The sequence below is a fragment of the Canis lupus genome, chromosome 16 (assembly GCF_011100685.1).
Source record: "Canis lupus familiaris isolate Mischka breed German Shepherd chromosome 16, alternate assembly UU_Cfam_GSD_1.0, whole genome shotgun sequence".
NCBI classification, from domain to species: Eukaryota; Metazoa; Chordata; class Mammalia; order Carnivora; family Canidae; genus Canis; species Canis lupus.
The window spans coordinates 4,216,214-4,222,804 of NC_049237.1; the positions used below are offsets into that span (position 1 = coordinate 4,216,214).

Below are 6,591 nucleotides of genomic sequence, written 5' to 3' on the forward strand. Positions count from 1 at the left end.
CAAATCATTTCTCAAGGGCCAAGATTCCTAACCTTTATGCCTTCTTTCCACCTTACAAATTCTTCTTACATTTCCTTTATATTTAAAACCTATGTAAATTCAGGGAAAAAATATATGTGTCTTCAGGGGTTTTAGATGTAGTTGTCAGGAAAAATAGAAACACATCTGCTCTGAGAGTAGGAATTCTCATAATACGGATCTACCTTACCTCCATGAGTGGAAGAAAAAATTTTAAATTATGAATTTTATTTAGGATAACTTGAAAAACTTGGTGGTCCAACTAATGAAATACTCTGAGGATGAATATAAATGTTTGCATTTAATTTTATATATTTATAATTAGTATATATGTATACATATATAATTATATAAATATAATTATATATCTAATAATATATAGATAATATATGTATATACACACCATGTATACATATATATACATATATATGTGTGTGTCCTCTGTATACACACACACACACACACAGACACACTGTAAATACATTTCTAGTGACTATTTTATTAAAAAAAAAATAGGAGGAGACAAACAGAAATTCTAGTCATTTGCAGTATCTATTAGCTTTCAATTCTGCTCTCTTGTCCAGAGTGTTTGATGCAAAAATACATCTTTCTGGGCTTTTTGAAAATTTTATTGTCTTTATTTTAGGTTTATGATCTTGGAAGCTCTGAAATTTCTTTATACAATTGATTACACACTGTTTAATATTTCTTTTGTCTTCCACTGGAATATCACCTTTTTTTTTCTTAGTTTCTCTTTCAGCACAGAATCTGATCTTTATCATTTCTTCTTCTCCTGATGTTTTACCTTTTGGTTCCATATTTTCTGCTTCATTGCATCTAATAAAGCAGCTATTTGAGGTCAATAAAGCCATTTTCTCATCTTGAAAGACGAATTCCCATTGTTCTCTTGGTCCAATTATATCCAAATGCACCAGAAGTCCATCTGAATTGATACCAACATATTTTCCATAGCCAGATTTCAACACAATTCAGGAATGAGGCAGGATGACAGCTGTAAACTGTTCTGGAAGACTAGCCATCATAAACTTCTTTATGTGGCGCTCCCAGTGTAAAAAGTCCACTGTCAATGTATGTATATAGGTTCCTTTATCCATTTCAATTGCTATCATCCTTGAAATTTCACCAAAGTTTGTTGTGACCCACAAGATTACAACAATATCAAGTTGAGTATCTTCATCTCTTTTCTCATCTTCTCTTTACTCTTTTTCTTCTTACTCTTAGCCTTGTTTCCCTTGAATGGAAGTTTGATGGAATTCACATAGGAGTATTCAGCCTTGGTTCTGGTAATACTCTGTGTGAAGAATTAAGAGCTGACTAAGGGTAAAATACCTCTATTGGAGTAAAAACAGGCAAAGGAAGCCCCAACATGAAGAAAGAGTGAAGACTCCCTGAAAGTGCATAAAATAACAGGAGTAGATATGTCCCTCCTGAGTCCCTGGTGTCTCTCATCCTACATTTAATGACATTTTTAAAAGTCTCTTTACTTTTCAAAATTTCTTTCTAAAGCTCTTTTCACTTTCCTTTTATAAGACTCTGTTGCAGGAGACCCTGGGGGGCTCAGTTGTTTAAGCATCTGATTCTTGATTGCAGCTCAGGTCTTGATATCAGGGCCATGAGTTCAAGCCCTTAAAAATGAAAAAAATAACAAAAAACTAAATAAAATAAAAAATAAAATAAAATAAAATAAAATAAACCTTGTCTCAAAACAATATTTTGTTGGTAACATTTGAGTTACTAAAGATTGGTGGTTATTCAACCAGAATTGCCATTATTCTTATGAACCATATCCTACAACATTTCTAATTCAGACAATTGAATAAAGGCCAATATAACCCGTATCCAGTGCCATCCTTTATCCTTCGTGAATAAGCAGGGAAGGAAGGAAGTCTTTGATGAATCTCTGGTGCCATGACTCAAGATTGGAGAACTTTCCCAGAATACATCTTAAATTATATTTATGTCATGTTATGGAGGTATTTTAATTTGCCAGATAAGTAAGAAGTTCACAGTTGGTGATAGGAGCATGCGTGTGTATGTGTGTGTGTATGTGTGTGTGTATGTGCATGTGTCTTAATGTTAGAAAAGTTGTATTTAAAGGAGAAATGGGGGTAGTTCCATGTAATGCTAGAAAATAATGTATTCAGAAATTTAGGATCTTAGGACTAGTTAAATAAGTTATTTAATTTAAAATGAACAGTATCTAGTGCCTGTACCTTAACATCACTCCTATTTTACACATTCTGCTAGAAGACCACAATTTAAGTAGGCTATAATTACCTTCAATATTGTTAGGTAATCCCAAATTAGATTCTGAAGTAAGTATAGCAATTCAGTTTCCAAAATAACATATAAATTTCCTCTGATTGATATCTAGGGCTACCTACCTGGATCAACAGCCTTCAATTTTGGTCAATATGATGGGCATAAAATAGTATATCACTTTCTAAAAAAATTGTATTTCTCTACTTACTATTGAGATTGAGCATTTTTCATATATGTATAAACTATTTCAGTTTTCATGTAATTTCCCCTTTTCCTTGATTTTCCAATTTTTCTATTAGATTGACCTTTAATGATTTGTCATTTCTTTGAATATATTGTTATTTATATATAACATATATATATTATTTATAATATATATCTATATTATATATATCTATAATTATATTATATATATAAATATATTTATATATTTATATATATAAATATCTATCTATATATATTTATAATATATATCTATATTATTTATAATATAGAGTTATTAAGTGATCACTTTTAGTAATATATGTTAAAATTGTGTAATCTTTCTACTTTGAATAATAATTATTTTTTTAAGATTTTTAATGCATCCAAATTTATTCATGTTTTCCTTAGTTTTTTTCTTAATTTTTCTCTTTACCCTTTTTTTGATCTCCAGTCATAACACATTTTCCTATACTTTAAAAAAAAATGGAACTTTGTTTCTAAATTACCTTTCTAATTTAGTTACAGATTATTTTTATATCCGGTTTGAACCTGAGGTTTTAGAAATAATAATAGTTTCCTATTTTTTAATAACAGGTTACCATAAATTTAGCAGTTTAAGATACTACCCATTTATTATTGCACAGTTTTGAAAGTCAAAAGTCTGAGTGGACATTACTGGGTGCTCTACATAATACCTCACAAATTTAAGATCTGTCTCTTCACTGGAATAGCCTCTTATTTGGAGGTTTTGGGGAAGAATGTACTTTAAAGCTCCTTTATGTTATTTGGCAGAATTCAAAACAATCTGTTGTAGGAATAGGTCTTAATTTTCTCAGTGAGTGTCAACTAGGATCATTCTTAGCTTTCATGTCCTTTCCAGATGACCTCCTCCATCTTTAAACCAGCAATGAAATCTCTCTTCCTCTCTTTCTCTCTCCTAATATTCTTACATTCAGATTTCTCTTACTTTCTTTTTTAAATTTCCACCTGAGAAACTGCTGCTTTTAAAGGACTTGCCTGATTAGGCTTGGCCCACCTGGATATCTACTGATCATGTGGTCATTTGATTAGTAACTGTAATTACTTCTGGAAATTCAATTGGAAAGTAAAACTCAGCTCATTTATTTCAATTATTTCTATGATAAAATATATTTTATCATGTAGTATATCCTAATCATCAATTTAGTAATAAAAAGTAGAGATCATGGGGCCATCTTAGAATTCTGCTTGCCACAGAGGTGTTCTGTGAGATGGTTTTGGTACCCAGTTATTTGAGATTTCCTTTGTCTTTTGTTTGAATCTTCTCCTTAGAGAGCTGAGAGAGAAAGAGACATTCAGGTCACATGCTTCTGAAAATCATTAAAATTGCATTAAAATAATCTTTTAAGTTCTGTATTTTTACTTTGTAATATAGTCAAGAATATAATACATTTTTTTTGCTCATAGTTTTTATCCCAGTTATAAAAACTTCATATATATATAAATTACTTTTAATGTATTTAACTTAATAATTGACAAAGAATTATAAGATATATATTCTATCCTTCTGTTGAAGAGACTTAGTTCACTTTTCATGAATATGCATGCCATGTTGAATTTGAGACAGTAACGTAATTATGACCATGTTGATAGGATAGGAAAAAGAACAGATGTATATGTATATTTAGCATTTTCAGAAATTAAAGTTCTGCAGGAAGCATTAACTTTTTCTCATTTTTAATTCTAACAAATGCAGCTAAGTAGATTTTTGTAATGGACTCACATACCTTCTGGAGTTCCTTAAATTACTGTTTTGGTTTTACATATAGTGAACATAGCATGTAAGAGTGACCTTGGGAGAATTGCCCTGACCATGTAGTCACAAATCTTGGTTTAATAGAAATAATTGAAATAAATGAGCTGCATTTTCCTTTCCAATTGAATTATATGGCTTTTCAATTGAAAGTTGAGGATATATGTATATATATTTCTTTGTTCTCAAGGCTACTCTTTCTGCAGAGCTGAGCCCAAGAGATCAACAAGTCAACATAATAATTTCAAATGTAAATCAGTGAAATCTATCAAGATAAAATGTCTTGCTTAAAATTTCATTGACCTGAGTCTTAAATCGAGACGAAGTGTCTGATCCTTCTTTTGTGACATCATGCTAGCTCACCAAGTCATTCAAGTTTATAATGTGGTTATATTAACAAATTATTTGAGGGTTATAAATCATGTGTTAAATTGTAGGATACAGAATGAGTAAATATTTGAGACAGAAAAATGTCATGTTAAGAAAAATCATGCACTTGTTGGAACCTGATTTCTCTTTTATGTGAATGGAAAGTAAGTCTATCTGTGCCTAAGTTCTAATTCTTATTTCAGCCTTTTCTTTAGGCATTTGATCCAAATTCAGTTCAATTTAAATGGAATATAACAGTGACACAACTATACCTTTTCCATTTTAGGCTTTCCTTTTCATAGATTTGATTTTTTTGTATCTTTGACATTTCAAGCAATGGGACGTTTAATATACTTTATTCATGAAATCACTGCAAACATAATCCAATCTTTGTTGGAAAAAGATGTTATGTTTTCTTCTGAAGCACCTGGGCACTTTGCTTTTCTTTGGTTTCTCTGGGAGGAGATGATGTCACCTTTAGGGTGTTGCATCAACCTTTACTCTCTAACTCCATTCATCCTGCAAGTTTCCCACCCTACGATTATCCTCACCTTTACAATCTTGTCTCTTAAATATGGTCATAAATCAGGCTTCTCATTACTTTTTCTGCTGCTTCAGTCAGCACTGGAAGTGAGCATTTTGGCTTAACAATATTGAAAAGCCACTAAAAATACTATGCTTGTGTGTGTCAACATACAATTAGCCCTCTTGGAGCCTGAGCTAAATTCCTACCCAACTAAAAAGGGACAGACTAGGAGGGGCTGATGGACGCTGAGATTCAAGAGCTGCTGTAACCACATCCACCGGTTAGTTATTGATTTGTCCTGCTAGAATAGTTTAATGGAGGATTGTACACTCACCTCAGTGAATGTGAAAGTGGTGTAAAAAGTAGTTTGGGAACTAGAAGCTGGCAGGCTCTGTAAGGCTGTTATGATAGAGTTGTAAGGGATAAAAAAAAAAAAAAGAATTAGAACTGGCACAACTGGGGCACCCAGGTGGCTTAGTGGTTAAGTGTCTGCCTTTGGCTCAGGGCATGATCCTGCCATCCCAGAATCCAGTCCTGCATCAGGCTCCCCACAGGGAGCCTGCTTCTCCCTCTGCCTGTGTCTCTGTCTCTGTATTTCTCATGAATAAATAAATAAAATCTTTAAAAAATAAAGAATTAGACCTGAGAATGGAAAAGATTGTTTTTAGAGAAAAGGTAAGCAAAGTCTAGTACTAGTAGATTAAATAGATGAGAGGAATTAGGGAGACAGAAAAGCAAAAGACAACTATGCTGTTCTGTTCTTCTGTGACCATTACCAAATAGGAAACTCTGAAATAAATTTGTTTTTGGAGAGGAGAATGTAAATTTGACCTAAGGTAATACCAATTAAGAGACATGATGGTGTGAAAGAAAATCATATTAACCTCTAATCACTTTAGGAAAAATACTGTTGGTGTTTTATAAGCTGTATGAAACATACAAACAAAATTGAATATTAAATGATACTTTATTTTTTTTTAAAGAGGATAAACTCATTTTTTTTAGGATTTTATTTATATATTCATGAGAAACACAGAGAAGAGAGAGAGAGAGGCAGAGACACAGGCAGAAGGAGCAGCAGGCTCCATGCAGGGAGCCCGACATGGGACTCGATCCCCGGTCTCCAGATCACGCCCAGGCCGAAGGCAGGCACTAAACCGCTCAGCCACCTGGGCTGCCCTTAAATGATACTTTAAAAGAACATATATAATTTTGATTCTTTTACAGTAAAATATGTGTTCATCAACATCTTGAGAACTAAGGAAAAGATAACAAGATTTTTTAAAAATGGAGAAGTTCCTGCATGATTGCCGTGACTCACTCAATTCCAGCCACATAGGCTTCCTTGATCTTCTTTGTTTACATCATGGTTGCTCTTACCACAGGTCCTTTGCACCGA

General features: G+C 32.5%; 1 pseudogene; it reads right to left on the reverse strand.

Annotated features, from left to right (window-relative positions):
• Positions 1 to 557: 557 nt before the first annotated feature.
• Positions 558 to 4,947, reverse strand: LOC100685221 (annotated as a pseudogene).
• Between the last annotated feature and the right edge of the window lie 1,644 nt (positions 4,948 to 6,591).